We start from the raw sequence: 27,459 nt of genomic DNA on the forward strand, positions 1-27,459 counted from the left end.
CCCTTAACAGCAAGTATGGGTGAACACTATCAATTACTGATGACCTAAATTGCCCCCTTCTGCAAATCTCATTTAAATTATAGAAAGATGAGGTGCCATATAAGGCCTGTGGGCAGCACCCACTACCACCCACATCCTCTTCGGTTCCTACAAGGCCTCCCAACTAAATACCCTGGGGTGACTCACCACACTTCATAGGAAACTGCCCCTGAAAAAGAAAGACTCAGGCTCCTTTCCAGAAAAATATGGTATTCCAACTCCGTACGAATACACATCTCTGGTTTCCTCTGATAGTCTAACGCTGTCTCTTGAAGGTTTGAAGATTGGTGTCTCTTCAGGCTAAGTAACTTTCAGAACATCTGTGTCTTAGAGAAGGTTGAGTCAACAAGAGCTCCCTCTGAGCAGATTCCGAATAATTCTGACTGAGGTAGGTAAGTTTGGTAGTGCCTGCTCATTTCCCCATCAGCACTACAAGTATGACTGGGTGTCACCAGGGTTATCGCTACAGTAAACACGCTATCAGGTTCAATAGGGCATCCATTCTGTGTATCCAAAAGTTCAGGTGAACTGTTTTGTGGCTACGCTAAGGCTACTTGCCAGGCTTGCCTTCAGCTCTGATCATAGTGAGCATGTGGTGTACCTCGCCTCTTCCGCTCTTAAGTCTCTCCTACCCAGTTCTCAGAATTCTGCTTTGAATCACAAGAGAGTCTGGCTCAGACCCTCTTGAGTCTAATGCTCACTGGACTTTTCTTCTACTGGCTTCTTCACTCTCTGACTATGTCTCCTCAAGCCGTGCTTAGGATATTAACCCAAAAAGTATTGTTATAAGAAAACAGATTCTTTTTTTTTTTAACTTCAATTTTTGTGGTGGTGAAGAATGCCAGCTGATATTAAGGGGTGACAGTGCCTTGATTTACTGTAAGATAGCAGCAGTTTAATACACTTCAGCTTTTCTATTACCAAAGAAAGTATCAATATGGTGTGATGGGCAAATAACATCTGAAATTTAACATAAGGAATACTTTTGAGTTTGTTGATGCACTTAAGGGGACCTGAAATAGTCTCCGGAGCCTACAGACTGTGTTTTGCATCCCATTGTTCTAGATCAAACGGGAAGTGAATGTCTGTCTTACTTTTTGACCTCTGAGGGTCACAAAAGTATAAGCTGTTCTATATTAACCCAACCAGCAAGATCAAAAATTCCCCGTGGTACAGTGTGCTTCAACCTGGAGGAATTCAGAACTTATTTCTCTTGAACAGTAACTTAGTTTCCAGATGGCATTTATTTAAACTCTGGATTTTCATAATAAAGAAGATGTGAAGAAATAAGGACAATAATGTCTAAATTTATTTTCTGGTGCTGCCAGAAGACATCAGGACCAAAGCAACTTATAGGAGAAAGATTTACTTGGTGTTTAGTTTCAGAAAGTGTGGTGGTTTGTATAAGAATGGCTACCTACTTGAATGCTTACTCAACAGGAAATGGCAATTAAAAAAAAAAAAAAAGGAGTAGGCTCTTTTGGAGGAAATGTGTCATGGGGGGTGGGCTTTGAGGATTCAAAAACCCAAGCCAGGTCTCAGAATCTCTGTCTTCATGCTTCCTGTGGATTGAGATGTAGCACTCTGACCTACTTCTTCAGCACCATGTCTTTCTGTGTGCCACCATGCTGCCTCCCTGCCATGACCATAATGGACTCAACCTCTGAAACTGTAAGCAAGCCCCAATTAAATCATTCTTTTTATAAGAGTTGTTGTGGTCTTAGTGTCTCTTCACAATAGAAAACTGACCAGAGGTTTAGGGTCCATGATCATCATGTGAGGGAACATGGCAGCAGTCAGTAAGGCATGGTCCTAGAGAAGCTGAGGGCTTACATCTTGATCCACAAGGGCAAGGCAGAGGGCTAAAGTGAGTGGTGTGGGATTTTGCAACCTCAAAGCTGGTCCCCAGTGACATATGTCCTCCAACAAGGCTACATCCCTTAACCATTCCCAAACAGTTCCACCAACGGGGGATCAAGTATTCAAACGTATGATCCTACAGTGTCTACTCTCATCCAAATCACCTCAAATGGGGAGAGGTAAAGATAGCTTTTCAGTGTATACCACCTTCTGACTCAAAACACCAGCTTATATTTCTATTCTTAAAATATATCTAATGATGGTGTATTGTTGTTAGGATTGAAATATACTCTGCTATATTAAAATCTATTGGTCGGTCTTAAACTTTGTGGTCTTAGCCAGCATCAGCAGATTTATGTTAGATTTTATGTAGAAGAAAGTCTTAGATAGGAAAAGCGCAGAGCATCAATTCCCTGCTTGATTATTCTTACTTGGCTGTGAATAAATGCTCCTACTCTAAGGCTCGTGTCTTCCTTCCAAAAATGAGAGGTTTAGGGTTCTTTCCAAACTGCCTCTCACTTTCAAGTATCCATATGATTGTGTGGCCCAGGAGTCACAAGAACCCCAACTATGTACATCTTTTCCTCTCTCTATGGTTAGTGACGTCAACTGGTATCTAGAAAATGGTCATAGTGGGAATGTTTTCACCACAAACAATGGTGAACCCTATAAATAAGGACATGATTTTAAAATAGGTAACATCAAGCACAGCATGTGCTGACTTTCTGCTGTGGAGCTCATCCATAATAACTAGAAACATGGCACCTGCTCCTACCCATGGACAATCACAGCAGATCTGTCATTTGACATATATGATGGTCGAATGTGCTGTACCTTGACGTGCACGCTCCTAGTCAACACATGCACCTGTGTTGCTTTCTCCACTTTGTTGAAAGAGTGGAATAAAATATAGGGAAGCATAAATTTAATAAACTGTGCCAGACCTCCTTTTTTTTCAGATTCATAATCTATTGATAAGTTTCTTGCATTTCATGTAATTTTTAAATAAAGTTCTGTTTTATTTTTTCTGTCAGAACTAACAAGTCTGTATCTCTCTTGTCTATCTCAGAATATAGAGGGAGGTAAGTAATGGAATGGATAATTTCCATTAAAAATCACTGCCATAACCAAGCCCCAAGTCTTGTCAAGATTACTAAACATGTATCTTTGAGGTCCCACTGCTAAGTCAGCCTGTCTTGTTTTGTGTTCTGTGATTGTGGCATACTTGGTAGTGAGACACAGAAGTGAGATTAGTGTAACATAGAGAAATATTTCTTCTTAAAATCACAGTATGTACACATACAAATGCACATACGTGTAACCTACATGTAAGGAGTAGTAGGCAAAGGGCAGAACAAATGCTGGGATGCCCAATAAAGGGTCATGAACTGTAGCTATGTTTAAAAGCCCACATCTGACAGTACTTTGCTTTGGAAAAATACTTTCCCATCTCTCATTCCTGTCATGTGGCCACCTCAGTACCCAGTTGTCATAACGTCCTAGTCTGACATGGAAAAATGTTGCAGTTGGCTTTTGGAAATGTGATTTAATCTCGCCAGCAGGGATTCCTTTGCAAGACCCTTGACCCATTCTCAGGATATTCTCAGTTTGCCAGAAGCAAGCAACAAAGACGGTGGGGTTTCACAAAGAGAGAATTCAGAAGTCTTTGCCAGTGTAATTCCTCTTTGGGGCTGCCCTCCTGCTTCAGCCAAGACTCAGCAAGGCGCTTTCATGAGGGCATCAACATCTCTTCAGAGATATCCAATTACTCCGGCTCTTGGCTATATCCAGGGGCCCAGTAAGCAGGAGTAGTTCCTAGGAACCTCCGGAGAAGCAAACATTGGCAGGTAACATCACAGCTGCCCATCAGAGATGCACGGGGCTGGTCTGGGAAAGTTCCCGGCACTCAGTGTTGCCCTTAAGTCCTGCTGATTTCAATTCAAGGTTTTCCCCTCTTAGAATTCTCCTTGAAATTTCTGTTTGACTTGGAACTCTACAAATACCAATTTAAGTGAAGAGAGAATGATAAAAAAAAGTTCATTGAAATAATCTGCAACCATTTGAAGAAACTTCCAAGAAAAACCAGAAAAAGAGCCAATGGCTACCTGCCCAATGACATAAAACAAAAAAGCTGCCCAATAGGAGATGGAATTAAAACACCAAGGAAACCAAGATGAGGAGGAGTCCAACTTTTTTTTTTGCATTAAACTTCAAGGCTTCCCAAGAAAAAGCAAAATCCATCTGGGCCTAGACGTGTTCTCAGCACACTCCCAGAAGAGAGGAGCTTGCTTTTATTTGGCTAATGACAAAGTATTAAATACACACAGACACAACTTCTATAAACAAGCATGAGTCAGTAAGTATTGGGCACTTTGATATACTTGGCCCAGACAAGGTTACTATGCCGAATGAGACAGTGTTTTGTGTTCTGTGGCTCGCTCACTTTTCTAGTAGAGAGACACGAAGGGAGAGAAGTATAAGATGGGAAAATATATTTTGTCTCAAAACAGTGATGCGTCCACTTCTGGAGACTTATTTTCTGCTTTGTAGAATAAGAAAAAATTGACATTTCACCAGGTTATGGTTAAAAAGTGACCTCTTTGATAAAGAGGGTCACTGTTCATAGAAGGTGAATGCACATTCTGGTTATGTCATCTGGTTATGTTAAAAACACCAACTAATCACCAGAAGATTAATAAAGTTGAAATGCAATTTGGATAAAAACATTTCAAAACAAGTGAAATCAAGTAGGTGTCGTCTAATGTTTATGTAGAAATAGATTTCTCCCATGATATATACATATATGTATGAGTGAATATAAACATATGTGTATCAATACAGAAGTATATACATACATACATACATAAACACACATACACATACACACACACATATATCTATTGAGAGAGAGATAGACAGAGATAGAGAACAATAGAGCAAGTGAACAAGCTAACAAGCTTGAACCTAATAACCTCAGATACGTATCTACTGACAAATAACTTGCTGACAAATACAACATGTAACATTTCCCTATTTTTATATTTGTAAGTTTGTGCCTATGTCTGCAGGTCCACATACATGCATGTGTATGCACAAGTGTGTGGATACTAGAGGGCAATATCAGGTGTCCTCTCTATGGCACCGTATGTCGATATGTCTTAGTTACTTTACCCATTTCCATGATAAAATTCTCTAATAAAAGCAAATTATGGAAGGAAAGCATTATTATTTGATGTCACAGTGCAAGTTTACGGATCATCATGGCAGAAGCTTGAGGTAGTTGGTCACACTGCATCTAACAGTTGAGGAGCCAAGAGCTATGGACTCTTGTGCTCAACCCATCAACCCACTTTCTCCTTTTTTGTACAGCTCTAGATCCTTACCGAGGAAATGGTGCCATTCACCGTGTGCGTGTGTGTGTGTGTGTGTGTGTGTGTGTGTGTGTGTGTGTGTGTGTGTAGTCCTTTTTTTCCCACACCTCTAATTTCTCTGTACATCCAGAGGCCTGTGTCCAACCTGCCAGGTTATTCTCGCTTTCATCAAAATCACTGTTGGGATGGATCACCATATCATTCTTCTTGTTTTTTATTTTTCCTGTTTCTTCTTCTTCTTCTTCTTCTTCTTCTTCTTCTTCTTCTTCTTCTTCTTCTTCTTCTTCTTCTTCTTCTTCTTCTTCTTCTTCTTGTTTTGTTCTGTTTTGTTTGTTTGGGGGAACTTTGTCTTTTTGTGACAGTTTCTCAGATCTGGAACTCTCTTGGATTTGGCAGGTTTCTTCCTTTGTCTGCCTCCCAGATCTGAGGTCATAAGCTGGACCAACACGCATGGCTTTTTATTCAGGTGCTTGGGATTGAACTTATGTCCTTGTGATTGTTCCGCAGATGCTCACTGTACCAATGAAACCATTTTTCCCATCCATCATGAGCTCTTTATTTATTTACTATTCTTTATTTCATTAAAAAATGCCCTTGGTGTAGACACTATTATGTGTCATTGTAGAATTTACAGACAAAACTAGATTTTGTTAATTCTTTCCCTTTTCCCCCTCATCCTCCTGACCACAACCGTTACTACTCCACACCTTCCCTGACCCCCTACAGCTTCCTTCCACTTTACTTATAGATTGAGGAGTTTATTATCTTACACGATGTTTAAGTTCTTGGTACAATTATTGTAGTAACATTTTCCTACAAAGTTTTTGGAACTATTTGTAATTTTTTTTCTCTCATAAACCACAATTTCAAAACAAAGGTATTCCAGGCCTTCAGTATCTGATGATATAGCACATTTGCTAATTTTTTTTTGCAAACAATGTTCATAGTTGCAAACTGTACAGAGTTTCTGAGATTCCATCATATTTTACCAGTATCCTATTGGGATATCTCAATACCCTGACATCTGGTTAGTGGTTTCTTAGAAAGGCACACGTTTTCATTACAAAATGTTCTTTTTCTTAAAATAACAACAGCCTGATTTGAATGCTTTTAGGAGTTCAAAAGATTGCGTTAAAATAACTTTTCCTTAGTGACTATCAGCAGCTCCTCTGTCATATCTCAATGAGTTTGCTATGAAGCAACAAAGGTAAAGATACATATGCTAATGAGCACGCTGGAGAGGTAGCATGGCAAAGGTGGGGATTGCTAGATTACTTGATAAAAGCTAAATAAATAATTTTCCTTGTTATAAACTTGGCAGTCTCATGTCTTGGGTCTTTCAGATATATCCAGTGAATAGTGCCATACTGCTTACTCAATGACAGACACTGAGTTTTCTAAGTGACTTCTAAATAGTGATTCATTTAATTGCCAAGGCATCCTATGAAGTAAATGCATATAGTTCTACTTTGCATATATGAAAATATGACATGCAAACCTGGTGACGTGCATATAATTTGTTTTTCACCAGTGATATAGCAACAGGACCAGCAATGGGGTGTCCCACTCAAGGTATGCATCATACAACTCTGCCTTTGTAGAAAATTACTTTAAAAATACCCCAACAAACTAAAATCTGATCTTCATTTTATAAAGAATTAAAGTGAAAACATATCTCTTCTGTACACATATAGTACAATAGTATATTGTACAAATATATATATAGTATCTATATATCATACATACTATTTTGCATAGATATATGAGCATGCTTACTTTCCCCTTTAGAGTAGTTGAGATAGTGACTTTTGAATTTTACCTTTATACCATGTGCAAGATGGTCACTGGAAATTAGAGTTTGTATTTTCCTCACTTTCTAAGTTTGTCTTTTAAAAGCTATGAGTAGACATGCTTAGAGGAGGGCTGGGGATAAGGGATAAATTTATGAAATGAAAAGTTATCATCATAACAGTAGCAATGGCCAGAAACAAAGGCTTTCCATGTTTTTTAAACTAAAAAAAAAAAGTATGTTTCAACTACTAAAACCTTTTTTGAATTGTGAATCTATTGGAATAAAGTTTCAAATTTCATATGGATTTATCACATGTTATTGCACAAATAATCAAAATTGACTAGTTATAGCAAGATTGACTAGTTGTATCAAGACATACAACTTGGATACTTTTTCAGCTGTCTTCTTGGCCATGCTGCCAGCCCTGTTGATACATCCTAAACAGCACTACACAGCAATGCAATGGCAGCAGTTCTGGCAACTGACATGATTCCTTCAAAAGGACTTATTAAAGCTTATTTTGAAGAGATGCACCCTCAAAAGATTCAAGCTACCCAAAAGTTTTTTTCTGAAATTTACAAATATTAATCCTTAGGTCATTTTTTTTCTATCTTGGTCACTGGCCTCTTTTGGTACTCTCCTACCAAGGTTATAAATAACTTTGGACTCTCTGTTTTATAGGGTTAAAAATGTTTCCACCACTGACTTGAAACATAATATTAGTTTCCTATAGTAGTAGGAACACATGGCTGAAGGACTGCTCTGTGTATTAGACAAATTAAATATGAAAACTAGTTTTGTGTTGGCTGGTTTCTCCCCTCACTTCCTCTCTTTCACTTCTTCAAAGGCCAAAGTACTTTAACATACTTCACCACATAGCCATCTTGGGTTTTTTCCTCAGATGCTTTCTTTAGGCCGTCCCTAGAGAAGTCTTGAGGATGTATGAACTCTCTATGTCTATGAGTCATGCAAGGAAGGATCATGACTGGAAATCTCTTTGCTTCTTGCTTTATGTGTGCCAATGGGAGAGCATGTCAGGGAAGGTTCAGCCTGTTCATTTTGAACAAGCTCTCAAAAGCACCCAGTATGTCTCATGTATGGTTATTTTGGACAAATATAAGGGACAAATGAAAGTTATATTTCAACATTAAAAAGATGTTGATATGTACTTAGAATTTTTTTTTACCGCTGCCAAAATAAATAGAACATTCCCTTGCATAAGTGTGCATTGAAGTGAAATGAAGCAAATGGTCCTTATTTATTTATGTAAGGGTAGACACAGGGCATGTTGCATCCTTGAAGCTTCATCCTTACACTTCATTACCTACTAAAAATGGATTCTGCTTATAAGTATTTGTACAATCAGTGATGAGCTGTGCTTTGAAATAGAGTGGAACAGATGACACAGGAGAAGAAGAAAAAAAGAGCACTGTGACTGACCCTTTGAAACATGAAGAGAATATGTGCTTTAAAATTAGAAATTTTCTTAATTCCAGGTTCACAAACTTTAGAACTACTCTATTTCCCAGACACATGGAACTGCTTGCAGCATGTTGAGGACCATGAGGTGATATTTCCAGGAGCTGTAACACTTAAAATATTGGGGAAATTTAATTAGAATCCAGAGTCAGAATCAGGGGCCTATATCCTTGGATTTCATACTTTTCCCCCCCATAAAAGAAAATTCAAATTCTGCTTGGATAACGTTAAACACCTGTCTGAATTTGGCCCGGCCTGGCCGTATTTTTTACTAGTTTTTGAAGGCTGTGGATAGAATGAATAGAAGATGAGCAGTCTTTCCTCTTGTGCCAAAAGGAATGCATTTTCTGAGTCTACGACTTATTCCCTCTTTGAGCAATTCTTTCCCATTAGTCAGATTTGAGTTTAATTTCTACATTTCCCAAGAAATTCTCCCTCTTCATAATCTTTCCTTTAAAAGAACTTCAAGGATGTATGTATTTCCATATTGAAATTATTTCTTGAAAATCTTCTAAACTTTACCACACCTTTGGTCTTTTCCATTATCCACGTGATATGCGGATTGTAGTGGGAGTGTGAATTTAGTGTTTGGTGTGAATTATGCACAGAAACTTAGACACAGGATGTTTGGCACAGAAAGAGAAGAAAATTATACTCTTTCTCCATTATCCCACTCCTCTTACTTTTTTTCCCTTGGTTGTGGTCCTGGGTATCAAAGCTAGGGCCTTGTACATGCAGGACAAACAGTTTAGCACTGAGCTACATTCCAGTGACATGCATTTTTACATGCATTTTAACATGCAAAGACATGATGGTTTGGAGAGGTGCTATGCTCATGAGATACCTGCCTAAGAGGAGTATCTTGGTCTATTTGTACAGAAGGCTTAAGAAGCTGAAGGGTGATCTGATGTCCTCTTCTGCCATGCAGGTGTACACAGAGAGCACTCAATAACATAACAATAAACTAAACTAAAATAAACTAAACAATAAAATAAAATAAAATAAAATAAAATAAAATAAAATAAAATAAAAAAGAGTCTGAAGGGATAGAGATTTTAACTGAATGAAGTTCTCCTGTATTTTCTTGTCTCTTTTGGCTCAGTCTTGGAAATAGTAAGACATACAAATACTATTAGGCTACAGTCGAGGACAATACTACAATATATTATAAGAGTGAGGAACGGATTGCCTTAACACTTTGTGCAGGGTGTGGTGGTATATGCTTGTAATGCCATGATTCCTTATTCAGAGGAAGGAAGGTCTCCAGTGGAGGAGGCTGGCCTAGGCTTCCTAGTGCAACTCTTGATCAGAAAACAAACCAGACCTTTTGTTACCCTCTGATCTAGACTGTTCTCCACTGTTCTTGTTTCTCATTTCCATGTGACTTAAGTGGGAACATATACGTATTGTTACTGGTGCCTTCCTCTATGTCACGTTTTATGCCTTTGATCACACATTCTCGGCCTGTTTTAGTGTCCCAGTGAGGAGCTTGGCTGGAGCTCATGGTCCATTCCTTGTCCCTATAAGTGTATGATCAGGACACACATTGATCCTGTCTCCTGTGACTGACAAGGTGATGGTAGGACACTAATTGTACTGATCTTTCAGAGTTAGTGCAGAAGGTCTTGCACTTCAGAGCTAGAATTTATCTAAAAGCTCTATTGTGGAATTTGACACAAAATTTTCAACCAAGAGAGCTGGCTGGGACTTTCAGAGCAAAAGAACCAGACACTGACATTGGATCAGACCTGACAGGATGCATTCCTTACAGCATACTGGACATTGATATCCTGTTTGGAGAAAGTGATTAAAAAGAAAGAACGGGGAATATAGAAACAAAAATGGAAGATAGAACAAAAGGTAGATTAGTGAATCTACTCCTCAACTTAATGCCTAATGTGTTACTCACAAGATATTTTTAATTCACTGATATAGAATTTTGTATATAGGTGCAAAGTAAGTTCTAGCTACAGTGGTATAGAATTCAAACATAAGATTATTCTTAACACACATTATATATGTGTGTGTGTATATATATATTTCTGCTCTAATATGAGTTATTGTACCCATATAATTCAATTATAGTACAAGGCTTACTTCCAGTGCTTTGAAAGTGCTATCAAGGTGTTTTGGAGAAATAAGGGATCACACTTTTAATCCCTGTACCAGAGGCAGAGACCGGTAGATCTCTGCACATTCGAGGCCAGTCAGTGTTATGTGGTAGGATCCTGTCTCCAGACAAAGAAAAACAGAGCAGAACAGAACTAATGGCAATGTAGAAGTTGGCTTCCTTTATACCACTGCATAGAGAAATGGCTTTATAGTTCCTTAGGTTACTCCAAACATTAGAACTAGATAAAAGATGGATTAAGCACCAAAATGATATCCTAGATTCCAGCAATTTCTGAAGTGCAATGCTGTCAGCTGTAGCTGCTTTGTGGACGGGGATGTGGGCGAGTCATGCTGGGAAACGCGAGTCCAAGCTTATTTTTTGGAATATGGGTCTACAATTCTATGGCCACTTCTGTCTGAGAGAGTGTTCTTAGGAAAGTGCTTCTTGGCCGTTAGATGAAAGACAGTTTGGAACCACAGGCACTTCAGGAGCCTTTCCTGTTAATCCATGCACTGCTTCTGAGAGCACTCAAAGCCCGGCCATCTCCAGCAAGCTAACAGTGGATTGGATTTCCACTTTCACTCATGCCTGTGGTGGGACAGTGCTGGGCAGGACACATCTTGCAGTATTGTATGGCAAACTTTGGACAGAATATATAGTACATGTGAGCATGTTGATTTAATTTATTTGCCATTTTTAGAGGTATGTTTCTTCATGAAAACTTGCATTGTGGAAAGTACAATTAAATGTAAACACTATACCTTCTAATCTTATAATAACTTCCCTATAAATACACCCCATAAAGTAGCCTACAGCATTATATTACAGACTATTACAGTTGGCTCTTTTGGCTTCTTATTTACTTACCACAAATATATTTAATCACACTTTTAGGATAGAAATAACCGGGTCTTAATCCGTTCAATAGAAAAAAAAAAGAAGTTGGCAAGCCTCTTTTATGAGTAAATAGAAAGGGGTTTGAAAGGTAATATGTATAAAACAGAAACATTGAGCCTAACCCTTCACTCTCTTAAATGGGAATTAAAGTCAACATTCTTAAAGCGGCCAACTGAAGTGGTGCTAAGTTCAGAAATTCTTCAGGACAGAAACCAAATAGCCAGCTCTCATTGGAGAGGAAAAAAAAGCTATTTAAGCCTTGGGTTCAGCTTCTGATGGTGTCTTTCCAAGTCACTTTATTTTTAACTAGACCATTTTGTTTAAGAGAATAATGAGAGGTCTTTAAAAGAAAACCAAGCATCAGTTTCATCAACTGTATTCAGATTCCCAGGAAAGGCCAGGTTCTCTCTCCTGGGAAGGGTAGGCGTTTAGAAATGCCTAAGTGTTTGATTCGCCAGAAATATGTGGTGTTCTGAAGAATATGCTTGAGTAACAAGAACAAAACCCTCCTGTCAAGCCCAGGCATTGGTAGCTCACACCTTTAACCCCAGCACTCAGGAGACAGAGGCAGGCAGGTCCCTGTATGTTAGTGTCCAACCTGATCTACAGAGAAAGTTCCAGGACAGCTAGAGCTACATACAAAGAAGCCATGTCTCAAAACCAACCAACCAACCAACCAACCAACCAACCAACCAACAAACAAACCAACCAACCAACCAACCAACCAACCAACCAACCAACAACAACAACAAAACCAACCAAAACCCCCACAAAACCCAACAAATACACAAAACAAAGCAACAACAACAACAGCAACAAAAACCCTTCTGACAAGCTAGACCTTACCAGGTTTGTTTTCCGTGCTCAAGTGTTAACTGATACTATTTTGGAGTAGCATGCATCTGCCATCTCTCCTGGATCCCTTCACTGTTTCAGTCTGTGTCACTCATTCCGTCTTCCAGCCTGACAGATGTAATCTTATGGCTGTGTTTGCTATGCGTTTCTCAGGGTTGTCAATCACAGGGTTTCATGTTCCAGGTTCCTTGAAAAACGCAACTTCAGAATGTTAAGCCTTGGCTTTGCAGATGTGTTGGCAAAATGGCAATTCTCTTCAAAACACCTCTGTTTTCTCCTGATATCACCAAATACGTTCCGTGATTCAAAAAAGATAAATCTATTTTGTCCTTGACTAAATATAGTGTCTAAGTTAATTCCCACTTAAGAGATTGGGGAATTGAGATACTGAAAAGAACAGTTCGGAAATGGAAAAGGATTTACACGTTGTCAGGGGACATTTTTAGCACCTTATCACAGGCACGGTACAAGTGCTTTGTAAATGTAGTTTGCACGACAGCAAGATGATCCCTTTCATTTTTTTTTTTTCTTTAAATCTGAAATAACTATGTCATGTCTTTCCCATTTGTGCTGTAATTGCAAGTGGTTTTGCATGACAATAAACTACATTTTCACTGCCCATGAGGGTTGAAGAAAATGTAATAAAATGTTGGTGTTATCCTTAAAATAAAGATGAGGAATTTGAAGCAAAGAGTTTTAGTATTGCCTTGAGGTTATTCAAATAGCTTATAGAGTCCACACTCAAGATCCAGTCTTCCCGGTGCACCAAGGCAGGTTTACAATACACAAACCCAGGGGAAACACAATGCTAATGCAGAAGAAAGTAGCTCTTGCTGTTTAATCCTAACTGGAGAACCCACACATTTTAGAAACCTGGATTTTAATCTTGACTGCATTGTAGAGTTTTTGTGGGACCTTCTTTGTCTGGGCCTTAAAAAGGGGGAAACAAAAAATAAAATAAAAAAATATTTAAAGAGCCAAAACACAAAAATGTAACATTTATATAATTCCTGATTGGTTCATGGTAGTTTATTATATATGTGTGTGATAACATAAATGTATATGTAAAAAATAAAAAAATATTTAATTTAAAAAAAAGGGAACACACCATCATGCCAAGCCTTAGCATTGTATTGCTCCTCAATTCTGTTTTGTAAATATGGCCAGGTTTCAAGTAATAGAGCTAGAAATTAGTTGTTCCAGTCTCTGATATTTGTTAGAATTCAGAATATGAAGCAGACAAACAGTTTGAATCTGTGATGTGATTGTGGTTTTGAGAGACACCGAGAGATTGGATGAATTCTAAATGGCATCCCTCCCATCTTTCTGAAATTATATTCTTGTATCTTTTGTTAAATGCACACACAGAAATTCTCCAAACTTGCAGCTATTATTTTTGGCAGTTGTTCTCATTGGGGTGCAGTGTTTTCAGCCTTATGGACATATGGAAAAGAGATGTAGCATTTTTGGGTTGCCTCAGCGAGGACATCTCCTGACACTTGTAGGTAGAGACTCTGCCGAACATCTCATTACATGTAAGATGTCCATATAATCACACGTATGCACTACAGAACATTTTCCTCCCTGAGAGTCAATAATTCAGGAGATGAGAAATCATTTTTATAAGTCTAGAAGGGACAGGAATCCTAATAAAAGTATCTTAATTTTTTCTCCAACAAGTTCAGTTTTGTTTTATACAACAAGTAAAGTACATGTATTTTCAATATAGAATTAGTTAGTTGGCTTCTCATGATCCGTGACAAAGCAGCAGAGTTTAATTAAATGCATAGAATGCTGTATCGTATTAAAATAGGCAAAAAGCAACAATCTGGAAAGGACCAGTCTATGCTCTTGTGTGAATCAGTACAGGGAGAGCCATGGCAGTAGGGGGTGGGTCTGGGCGAGGACCAGGCAGAAGGACTGCAGCAGCTAGGCTGTGGCACAAGGTGCCCCAGGAGAGAAAGAAAGAAAGAAGGAAGACGTTACACACCATTTGCTCCAACCATCCCACACCAGTTTCCCTCAAAAGTAACAAAATTCATATAAGCGAGTATCAATTCTTTGCCTCTGGTTCATTTTCAAGTGAGATGTCATTTTTAAAATAGCCAAGAGGGAGAACAAGAGTGAAAACACACTGAAGGATTAATAGATTAGCTGACAAATCATTTTAGTGGCCACTTGGGTTTAAGAACTCAATGATTCATAAATTGCCTCAGTAGGCTGTACTCTGCACTGTGTAGATAAGTCAAAGCCAGAAGTAAACTGTCAGATTGTGCCCACAATTCATGATTCAATTCTCTTTTTTTCTGACCTACATGTTCTGTTACTTTGCACTATGATTTTATTTTTAAATACTGTATGTAACATACTGGAACAAGACTTTGTTAGGCTAACATCCTTCAAAGTCTGGTATGTAACTATTTGCACTTATAATCTTTAGCTGTTTAAAAACATCAGGGTTAAAATATATTGGCCTGAAAATAACAACTTGAATTGTCTCTCACAGTTTGTAAGTGTTGGGGATCCAGGAATGTTTGAACAATATGGGTCAATATCTGGAGCTGAAATTTTTAAGACCTTACTGGGTCTGGGGGAAAAGCTTTCTCAAGCTCATTCACCCAGAGTAGGCAGAAATCTTCAGTTCTTCTCCATAGCATCTCCTACAATTATCTCCCTCCCCAAAAAATAAATAATGGAGGGGCACACACAGAGAGATAGACAGATATATGTATATGTGTGTATATGCATGTGTACATGCATACACACACACACAACCAGAGAGAGGGAGAGGGAGGGATGAAGAGAGAGGAAGATGGAGAGAGAGAGAGAGAGAGAGAGAGAGAGAGAGAGAGAGAGAGAGAGGTAGCGAACACAAAATAGAAAACATATACTACCAACGTGCCACCATTATCAGCTAGGGTTTACCTTTACCACAGTGATACAGCATTCATTGGTTCATGTAAGAAGCATGGATGGCTCATTTCTGAATTGCTGATTTATAAACCAATTGCATTGCATTAAATATCAGCTGGACCCTTTCCCAATTAATTGTTTGCATATATTATTACAAGAATATATTGTGCAACTGGAAAAATAATAATGGCAATCAGCTTTGTTGGCAACATATGTGTTCATGTACTGAACTGTGTCAGGTTCCTTGTACTCATACACAATGATCTTCAACAAACTGTCAACATGAGGACTGAGGAGATAGCTGACACAGTTAAATGCTCTCATCTTGCAAACATAAGGACCTGAGTTTGACTCCCAAAACCCATGGAGAAAAGCAAATGACTCAAGCTTCTCATCCCAAAGCTGTAAGATGGAGACAAACAAACCACTAGCACTAGCTGGGCAGCAAACCTACAGGAATCTCTTGCCAGGGAGAGAACATGTGTCAAAAATAAAATGATAGCACCTTAGAATGACATGTGTGGTTGAACTCTGGCCTCACGCACATGTATGTGTATGTTCACCGACATATAGTAACGTAGGCATGTATGCACACATACCATTAAAGGAGTGGGGATGCTCAAGAGATAGTTTGGTGTTTAATAGCACTTGCTGCTCTTGCAGAGGACACATGCTCGGCTCCCAGCACCCACCTGGCAGCTCACAGCCATGTACATCTTTAGATCCAGGGGATGTCCTCTTGTGGATTCAGTAGATCCCAGGCATGGGTGTGGTACTCTATCTTACATGCAGGCAAACAAACACTCATATTCAAAGAATAAAACATTATACTATTTATAAAAACAGAAATTAAGGATGTGTTAGTTTCTGCCATCTATCATCTCTTTCTCTCTTATCTATGTGTCATCTATCTATCTATCAATCATCATCATCATCATCACCATCATCAACTTATTTGTACAGCAATAGCTTTGTACTGCACTAGATAGGATTCTGTGTAGCCTTCCCAGACATACCAGCATTGACTTTTTGGTTCTATAAGTACAACTCTGCATTAGAATCAGAAAGGACTGACTTATAGTCTATAATCTCCCATTTCATAACTCTGCAAACAGAGATGCTTTCATCTCAAACGCCTCAGGACCTAGTGACATAGTGAGCAAACTATTTAGCACATTGGTGAACACACAGTGAGAACATAATAGATAGCAAACAGAACGCTGGCTTCTAGACCAATGTTTTTTATTTGAAATAATATAGTAAGTTGAGAGATGAAATAAAACGAAATAAAGCTGAACAGTGTGTATGATAACAGGAGAGCACACCTGAGCTTTAGAATTCCTTATATTATTGCCATAAGTATCGTTCCATGAAACTTTTGTTCTCTCTCTCTCTCTCTCTCTCTCTCTCTCTCTCTCTCTCTCTGTGTGTGTGTGTGTGTGTGTGTGTGTGTGATGTGCTAGTTCCTTGTAGCATTAAAACTATGCATCTATGATTCACAGTAAAACACAAGAGAAAGTCACCCCAACCCATGAATTTCTAACCCCTCTTCACTCACACATGACCTCTTTATATATGAGATTTTTCATAACTCTGAACATGTAGAATGTAAAATTAGTTTGTACATATCATATTGCTTATAAACCATAAAGAAATGTAATTTATGAAACTTATTTTGTATACATATAATCTTCCCATTTATAAAAGTTTAAAGCAAATATTTTGTAATAATGAGATAGTGTTCCTTGTTTATTTCTGTACAAACAACTAACCTTGGGTGAGTATCACATACTGAAGCATATACAACATCTTTAATTCTCTTTGGAGTTGAGTGGTATTTTGATTTTGTCTTTGTATTTATATTTTGTATTCTCAGCCAATGGGAAGGCTGCTCCACAAAAATGTTTAGAACCAAATACCAGAATTATGTTGAGGGCCATTTCAGAAATCATTGGGAATTCTGTCCTAATCCCAGGCCTGAATTCGTTTAACATTTTTGTAAGAGAAAACTTAAGGCAGAAACACAAATATTTTAACCACCAAACCTTCAAGCATAATATAATTCAAAGGTACATTAGTATGCTGAGTTGTGAAGGTAGGAAAACATTAGAAGTCTATTTTCTGTGATTAAATAATTAACTTTATACATATAATATAAAACAGTGCAATCCCTATTGTGCAGTAATCAAGGTGTTTCGGGTGACTTTCATTGGTGCTGTGGTGGTGTTTGAGCATACATGATGTAAAATGTGCATGTGGTGTGTTCAAAGGAAGTTCAATGCTTCCCAAGGGAGTACTTCCAGAAACACCTCTGTGAATCACTGTGTACAAGGTTAATTTAATATTTGATTTCTGCATATTCACAACCCTTATATTGAGTAGCCACAAGTGTCACCACTCACTGTTCTAAAAAGTGGCCTATAACTGAATCTTCATTATAAGTGTGCTTTCTTGTTGGGTGAGCCAGCCTACTCGGTTCCAGTGAGTGCATTTTTTCAGAAGTTGGAACATCTTAATCGTTCTTTATTGAAGATTCATTTTCTGTTTGGAACCGGGTTTTAAGATGAAGTTGCAATGCTCATGGAGTTAAGCCATTCAGTGTGCAACCCCACTGGCACAACCACGTACAGACAAGGCTCATTACGGCTTGCTCCACTCTTCAGTGGCAGCAGATACAGTAATAGAGAGTCACAAGAGTTGCATCTTCGTGTGTCCCCTCATTTGAAATGTTTTACATATCAGCCAAGGCTCCACAGGATGCCCAGAGGCTTAAAAAACTCTGTATGTCAATCTGTCTACACAGAGGCCTTGCTTCTCTTAAAGGACAGCACGGATTTTCGCTTTTCACTGTCATTCAACTTTCTGGTTGGAAACCACAAAGGCCAGCATCGTCCCCCCCCCCCCCCGCCTTTTTAAAAATAGTTTTAATGTCATGTTTGAGTTGTCATAACTTCTTGTTGATAGTTACCATCAATGATTAGTAATGCTGTGAACTCATTCACTTATCAGTCTGTTTAAGAATTCATCAGAAAATCTAAACAAACAAATAACGAGCTGTTGAAAACACTCTTAACACCGACCTTGCAGAGTTCTTTCTCTGCCACAGCTATCATCATAGACTGCGTCTCACTTGGAGGTAGATATGGACTTGACAAAAACTGAAATAATGGTTGACATGAGCTGCCATTGCCTTCTCTTGACAACTCCCCATGGTAACACTAGGAGTTCACACTCTTGCTGTATTTTCAAACCGCTTCTCCTTTGCTACTCAAGTGAAAGTAGAAATACCTGACATTTTTCAAGCACCTTGCAACCAGACAAATAATTTGATACACCTTAATTCACTTGATCATGGCAACACACTTCTGAGCATGTATAATCTGAGGTCACATATAATCAGCCTTATGATCTCCTGAGGAGAAATATTTATCTCAAAGGAGTGAAAGATCATCAAGTTCACAGGGAGGATAAGTAATAGCAAGCACGTCTCTTAGGTTCCCTGGTGAAGCATTCTGGGAGCGCTCCATACCAGGCTCACGGTGGCCCTCCTAGCTGCAAGATCCTACCTGCTTGAGGGACATCAGCAAGACCTTTTCCCACACCATGGAAGAGACTTGGGAGATTTTAACAATTCTTGCTTTTGATGTGAAAAACTTTAACAAATTTGATTTCTTTTAATTTTCCTTCAGTGTATGAGCATCTGCCTGCATATGTGTCTGTGTGTGCTTGGTACCCTTGTAGGTCAGAAGATAGTGTTGTTTCCACTGGAACTGGAGTTATAGATGGCTATGAGCTACCATGTGGGTCATGGGAATTGAGCCCAGGTCCTCTATAAGACCAGTCAGTGCTTTTAATCCCTGAGCCATCTCTTCAGCTCCCTCGTAAATGTGACAAATTTGTAACTGGGAATAGTGGGTGTCATGCATATGTACTAATTCAAGATTTTATGACTATATGTATTTAGCTTTCAATAAATACCCATTGGCAATTCAGAAGATTTGAAATAACATTCCTTTATTTCAACAGCTTCATTTCAGAAGTCCAGTGTGCCTTAACTAAGCAAATGCTTTATTAAAAGAAGAACCATTTTTAAGATTATTGGTTTGATTGTGTTGGTGAACATTTAAAATCAAATGACTAGAGATTTTTTCCTCTAAGAATACATTTTTGATCATGTAAGTGCCTATATGACTGTTAGAGAAGTGTTTATTTGACGTTCATGATTATTTGGAGAGTGATGGTGTGTAAAGGGGGAGCAAGCATCTATTAATCCATGTGTATACTACTGATGGTATCTCTATTCTGGATGAGTGGATGAGAGAAAGCACTGGTGCTTTTCAGCAAGGATAATTAATGTAGCTAAAATAGCATAGCACTATGCTAGTGAGGAAAGAATAAGTCATCTTGACATAAAAGTTGCAATACATATTTATGCTGTGTTTCAAAGGCCTCAAATGTTTCATTATATCTTGATCTCATTACTATGTCAGTAGGATAGTGGTGAAGAGGAATTTTCATTGTTGGTGGGAAAATCGAACAAATATAATGACATTTAGTTTTTTTCTGTAAGAAGCTGGTTACCAATTATAGGGATTCTTTAATGCTTGCCTTTAGGATTTTGGCAACATAGAAAGACTGTTACATACATACAACCACACACACACACACACACACATACACACACACACACACACACACACACACACACACACACACACACACTTCACCAACTAAGAAGATGGGAGCCGAGATAGGTGTGAACGGAATAGATTCTACAGAGACTTGAGTTGGAACTCTGATGATAACACATGAGTTCTACGATCTGCTCATGACACTTTGCATCTGCTATTTCCTAATAGGTGTGATAATAGCTACACCTCTCCCACAGTATGGCCGGGAAGGAGAATTTAAAAAGATATCTAGGGGCTAAAGAGGTAGCTCAGAAGTTCCAGACACTGGCTACTCCTCCAGAAAACTCAGATTAAACCCCGAACAGTCCAACAGAATTTCATAACTGTCTATAAATCCAGTACCAGGGCATCGGGCACTCTCTTTTGACATCTGTGAGCACCAAACACACATATGATGGACAGACATGTATGCAGGGAAAGAGCAATACACATAAAATAACATAATAAGCTTAAAAAATGAAGGCAATATCTAAAGAACTTAATTGTTGCCTGACCCATGAAAACCACTCTCAGTGGAGATCATCTTAGTGGTTTCTGCTGTTTGGCTTTCGTGTGTGTGTGTGTGTGTGTGTGTGTGTGTGTGTGTGTGTGTGTGTGTGTGTGTTCTACCCTGTGAAGCCAGGGAATCAGCATGATAAGAATTGGAGGACAGCAATAGAGAAGAACTCGCTGGGCCAGAGGTGACACCGGCCCATGGGTGACAGCAATGTAATCCACATTTCTCTCTCATTCCAGAATCTACTCAAAGGTAACAGGTGGTGACCACTGCTAGCCATGAATGCACTCTGACCACAATTTATTCTCTCTCCCATTTTTTTTAAAAACTCTGACTGTAAAATTAAATTCTTGCTTTTCAAAGGAAAATGGAAAATACCAAACCGTTTGTGACAGAAGATATAAGCCACCTAGTCCTGCACTAGCTAGAGGCAGGCACCATTCACAACTTTTCTTTTTCCAATGCGTACAAATGTGCTCTTAAATATGCTGACCATAATTTAGAACATGCTAAATATATCACATTGTATACTGCTCATTATGTTAAGCAGAAATGGGTTTTCTTTGAACCATGAAAAGCTAGTAGTTTTTAGTCACTTTGTACCTTAAAATCTAGGCTCATTCTCAATAGAAACATACGATGTTGAGAAGGCTGTGTTTATAGTAGTGGTTGTGGTTATTTTAAACCCTTAATGTAGTAATTTATGTTTGAGAAGAACTATAGAATCAATTTTTAGTTCTGGTAACTTGTTTCTTTTTCATTCTCAACCCTTAATTGCTCTCTCTGGGAAATAGCTATTTGCCAAAAATAAAAATATTCATTCAGATTCTTGAGATACAGTTTTTAAATAGGGGAAGATTCATCATGCAACTTTCCTTCAGTGCCTGGAAAAGAAATCCTGGGGGCTTTGTGAGAGTCTCAGGAATAATTTGTTCCTTCTTGTATCTGAGATAGAGCTCAGCATACCATGAACCCAAAGGCCTTTGTGCTTCTCTCCAGAGGGGTCAGGCTCCAACTGTATTTCATTAATAGTTAGAATATTTTTTACCTAAATTAGTCACTTAACTCATTATAAAGCTATATAACTAATATGCTTGCTATATCTGAGAAGCATAGTGTTGATTAAAAATAAAGCAGTTGAAGAAACCTTGCAATCAGGCATGCAAATAATAATACTTTTATAAATATTAAAAATACATAGACATGGTGGAGTGTGCATTTAATCCCAGGACTTGGAAGAACAGGTAGATGGATCTCTGTGAGTTCAAAACCATCCTGGTCTACAAACTGTGTTCCATGATAGCCAAGACTAAACAGAGAAACTTTGTCTCAAAAAGAAATGTCAGGCACCATGGTGTATTATTTGGAGCATGTAATTTTGTAGTAAAAAGCCAACTTGGATGTTAAAATAAAGATTATTTCTGGCTGAGGGGCAGAAGACAATCTGGTCATCCATGTAACATTTTATTTCCTATTAGAAGATAAAATGTACAAAGCAGATATGTCAAAATGAAACATTTGTTAAATATTTTGTAGCTCCACATAATGTATTGTGGGAATTCTATGATTTTAAAAACATGTCTAGGGAAAGAAGCCAATGAGCAGACTGGAGAAGGGAGGGGACCACATAACACTAAGAATTTTTGAAAAACCCAGAAGGAAACATATAATTTTATGCTTACTTAAAAACATATACACATATTTTGAATGAAGTCAAGCCACATGGGGTGATAACGCTCTCTCTAAGAGCTGTAGACCAAGTCCCGGTACCAGATAATTTTCCTCTGAGTCGTTTACTAGGGGACTCAGGGAGCCTCCCAACATAATATAATCTATTGCCATTGCCTTTGGTTTCTTCCTAGAACTTGAAGGCGAGGCCCTGTTTCTGAAGTCACCACATAGCTCAGACATAGGAATCAAAGGAATAAAGCTAGATGAGCTTTAGACAAGCCCACAGTGCTGGAAAGATATATGCAAGTTGCCAAGGGAGAAAAGCAATGAATCCTTCTCCTCTGTAATGGCCACAAACCAGCACAAAAGGTATTTCAAAGGGTACACTCATGGCATCTATATCTTGAGACAAGCAACAGCTTTCTAATTAGCTTAATAGGAGGGAATTCATGTCTGAAACTATTGACCTAGCCAACTACCATGCCTGGTTAAGAGGAGAATACACTTCTGTCACTTTCCTAAGCTAGTATAATTTCTAAGTATGTCCTAAATATGTATCCTTACACATAAAGAGAATTGTAGCTCTCACTGCTCATCAAAGAAGCTTTTTTATAAGCAGCAGGGGGCCATTACAGAATTCCACATTTGGTCAAAATATAGACAACTGACGATGAGATGCCAAGCCTAGAGGGTTACATCTATATCCCTACCACTGTCCCCAAGGCTCAGGGAACAAAGAAGAAGGCGTGAGGAAGACTGTAATATCTAGGGGATCAGGGCAGCTGCTGTTACATGATGTCTTCTGTATGCGACGGGAGATCTGCTCCCATGACATCTCAGCAGTAAGAACACCTAAGCCAGACCTGCAAAACCATAACATCAGCTGACCATGCAACTTAGATAGGGACTATCATGAGGCCTTTCTTCTAGATGAAAGGCTACGAGCATTTAGTAGTTGCCAAGAGAGTAATAACCAACCTTCTTCAGGGAAGAGCACCTGCTAGGTTATCTAATCCATAGTGATCAGCCCTAGACATGTACACATTCGAGCAACACCAAAAGTATTCATCTGGCTATATTTGTATACATGAATGTACACACACACACACACACACACACACACACTTCATCACAATATCAACTTGAGCTCGTATCCAATAGTACACAAGAAAACAAACATCATCAAAGAAGCAGACTGTCTATGTGGATGAATAAATGATGTCCAGTCTGTAGTCCTTTGATCAAAGTGAGTAAAACATTTTTTTTATTCTATTCATAAGATGTCAGAGATCATTATCCTATATTTATTCTTTAAATGACCATTTTCTTCCTGTTTTCCAAGGGCAATTTAAATAAGAACTACCCAAAAATATGACTGAAGAAGAAATAGCTGGACCTCACACACTGTGCCTTGAATGTTTCTTATATAATGTCATTGATAGTTTTATGATTGTGCAGGCTTATTGCAAGTCCACTTAAGTAGTCCCACATTGTACGAGAACACACACACACACACACACACACACACACACACACACACACACACATTTGAAGCATTGCCTGTGTGAGCTGAAGAAAGAATACTTTGAAGCATCATATTGGAACTATATATTGAAAGACAAAGGTGACAAATGGAGAGGTTTATTTTAACAAAAGAAGTAGCCAGAATAGGAAGGAAATTACTCAAAAGTCAGCAGGTTGAACAAAGAAATTGTACTGGAACGAAGTCTGGTTTTAAGAACTAATACCATTTAAATTTCATATGAAATACCAGATAAATGATGGCAACTTTCTATTCACAAGTGATATTTCTGAAAAAATCTACAAATCCCTTAATGAAGGCTTACACAATTCTGATATAGAATAAGTTATCACCTACCGAGTGTTAAATTTTACATTATACTGTGAAATATTTCATTTAATATAATTTCCTCTAAAAATTACCATCCTCAACCATTGTTTTCATTTCTGTTACATGTCCTAGGAAGAAAAATGTTCTTTTTAAATGTAGAACTTGTTTTGCAGAAATAGCAATTCTTCTGCAGAGAGTCTATTTGACCTGTCTATCCCTATTGTCTGCATGGGTGGTCTGCTGTTCAAAGGTAGATGCTTTCCTTTTTCAAAGTAAAACAGACTGCATTTTGTGTAGTACGCTTCACTGTTAGAAAAACAGTACATACTATGTTATTTTGTGGTTCTTCCACTTTCTTTTAATCTAATTATAAAGTCAGAATTTAGGATTGAGATTTCTAGGTTTTTAGGCAGCATACTGGGCCTGCCTCTAAAGATTAACAAACATAATCTATACTAACAAAAGATTTTTTAGAAGTTTTACTATTTAAATATTTAATGGTTATATCCAATTGTACACGTTCATGAGTTACTATGTAATGTTTCAGTAATTCACGTGTGTTTTTAATGTTTTTGGTTTTTTGAGAATTTCATATAATCTACTTTGATCATATTCATCTCTCCTTCACAGCTCCTCCCGGACCCTGCCTCTCCTTAACCAAACAAAACCAAAACAAGACCAAAAAAGGAAACGTATGCACCATCAAACATGGAGTCAAATTTTTGTAAATTTATACCAAATATTTTGAAGGAAAGTAATACATTTATTATTTCCATTAGATTTTTAACAACAACACTACAAAGCAATGAACATAAGAAACAGGAATATAGAGACAGATACAAATAGGTTGAGATTATGAGAAAACATATGCAAATGATAAATGTATGTATGTCTGTGGATGCATTTATGCTTAGCATACTTGGAAATATGAAAAATACCTCTTTGAACCTTGTACATGAATCATATTGAAAACACAACATCAAGTGCTTGTCCTCTCTGTGTGGCCTCAGTGACATGCCCTGGTTTCTTCCTGATTTATCACTTAATTTCCAGAGAAGGAAATTCTAGGAGGTGGTTAGGAAAGTCAGCATGGTTTAGCCAGCAAAACTCCCAATGTATAATCAGAAGCTCTTGGTGACCTCTCTTGTTTACCATTCCTCATATTTCCTAGGCATATATTTAAATAAAAAAGAAATATGAAAGTTAAATGTCTGTCACGGAATGAGACATTTGGAACACTGAGTCCTCATCAGATTCTTTCATCAAACCCATTCCCTCAGGGCTCAGGGAACTCTGGGGAAGAAGGGGTGAAGTGACTGTAGGAGCCAATGTGACGGAAGACACCAACAGGAATGATGCGCATATGAACTCAAAAAGACTGTGACAGCATGAACAGACTAATGTTCAATAAGACATGGTCCCAGGGCTGAGAGGGGAAGTGGACACATTCTCTATCCCTAACCAAGAAGCTATCTCTAACTGACAACCACTTGCAAAGGAAATGTCATTTTTCTCCCAATGGAGTCTTACTGGGTATATAAAATCACACTTAAGGAAAGGTTCTATTCCCAGAAGTGGACAGTTAACAAAAATATTTTTTAATATTTATTTATTTTTATGAGTATTCTATCTGCATGTACACTTACATGCCAGAAGAGGGCGTCAGATTACATTACAGATGTTTGTGAGCCACCATGTGGTTGCTGGGAATTGCACTCAGGACCTCTGGAAGAGCAGACAGTGTTCTTAACTACTGAGCCATCTCTCCAGGCCCGGTTAACAAAAATATTCATCCACTAGTATTTTTGTGGAAATGTTGTCTCATATTGCTTTGTTTGGACATTTTTATAATTTATTTGTCTTTGGTATGCCCAAAAATGTTCTTAGAGGAGGAAGCTTAAATTTGGTTTAAACATCAGCATCTAGCTCAAGAGAACAGAAAATATAGCTGAGCAAGCATTTTAGTCAAGATCTTTCACAAAAACATTTTGTAGAGCCAAACATACTAATATTTGGGGAACAATAAATAGCCTGGAGATCTGGTGTGTCATAGCGTAGGATTGAGGTAAGAAGAGCAAAACAGGTTCCATAGCATCTTTAACCTTCTATTGTGGTGTTAAGGAGGCAACTTAGTGGGTAAAAACGCTTCCTGTACAAGTAGGAAGACCTTGGTTTGCATCCTTAGCACCCATATAAGATTTCACATGCAGCTGCACATATATCTGCAACTCTAACGTTGTAGGGAGCAGACACAGAAGGATGCTTGGAGCCTGCTAGCTGCTGCTGAGATCCAAACTCAATGAAAGACCCTGCCTCCTGGGAACAAAGTAAAGATCAGTGCTGATAGATCTCTCTTTGGCTTCTATATACAGTCATAGAGGTATACATAGAGCATACACTACACATAAAAATTTAATTAATTAAAGAGATCAAATTTAAAAGTCTATACTGCTTAAAGACATGAGATTTGAGTGGCAGATGGTAGACACCACTGAAAGAGTTTAAGCATGGGATGAAAAGGCCAAGTTTGTGTTTAGATAGACCTCTGTAGTTACACTGTGGATGATGGATTGAGGAAAGCAAATCTGGAGTCAAGAGAGCAGTTATGTAGTCATTAACAGATGTAGAAGAAAAATGATGCGCCTGACCTTCGCTGGAGGCTGTGAGGATAAAGGGATAATGTAGGGAGTGAGCAAATGGGAGCACAGATCCAGGCTACCTTCAAGAGATTGATTGGAGAAAATGCAGAATTGACAAGAGGATTCCCTGTGGCTTGAAGGATGGATAGGTGTAGTAGTAAATTTCATTGAGAGGGAAAAAAAAAAAAAGAACACAGAAGGAAAGACACATTCTGGAGGAAAAGGACAATGAATGTCTTTTGGACAGAATGGTGCCTGGGGATTAAAAGATTCAGATGTTCTTACTTTTTAATCTTAAAACAGATGTCCCTGCTCCGAAAGGTTGATGCAGGGCTTTCCTATTGTGTTTCTGGTACTGTGGCTTCTTTACTGCACATCAAGATATGGTAGGACACATTTTTTTTTGAATATTAGTGGATGCATCCCTGCGCCTATCTTCTGTAATAAATTAAGCAGATAGAAATTGTGCAGACCCTTACTTCCCAACAGGAGTTTTAAACAAAGTTATAGAAGAAGCCCAGGAAACATTTAAAATACTCTAGGTCCATCTGTTATTTAGTAGATGAAGATCTTACACCAAACTAGTTTGAATAACTTGCTCATGATTGTGGAGGAAACGGATGAGTGGACCTGGAATAAACTCCAGACATAGGACTCCTTTTTGGCTTAACAGGTTTCTTATGTATCATCTTCCCTTGAAAATATGTAAAGGGAAAAATTAAGCAGACACTGCTTTCTTAACTATGATATTCGTGGTGTGAGAAGCTGGATGTAAAAGAAGTTTTAGGCCA

At 38.2% G+C, this 27,459-nt stretch overlaps 1 protein-coding gene across 1 annotated transcript in view; it reads left to right on the forward strand.

The window, feature by feature from the left end:
* ANGPT1 (angiopoietin 1) overlaps window positions 1-27,459 on the forward strand; it is a 244,515-nt gene that overhangs the window by 103,164 nt on the left and 113,892 nt on the right. The window lies entirely within an intron of this gene.

The sequence above is a fragment of the Acomys minous genome (assembly GCF_964271855.1).
Source record: "Acomys minous genome assembly, chromosome: 12".
Taxonomy (NCBI): Eukaryota; Metazoa; Chordata; class Mammalia; order Rodentia; family Muridae; genus Acomys; species Acomys minous.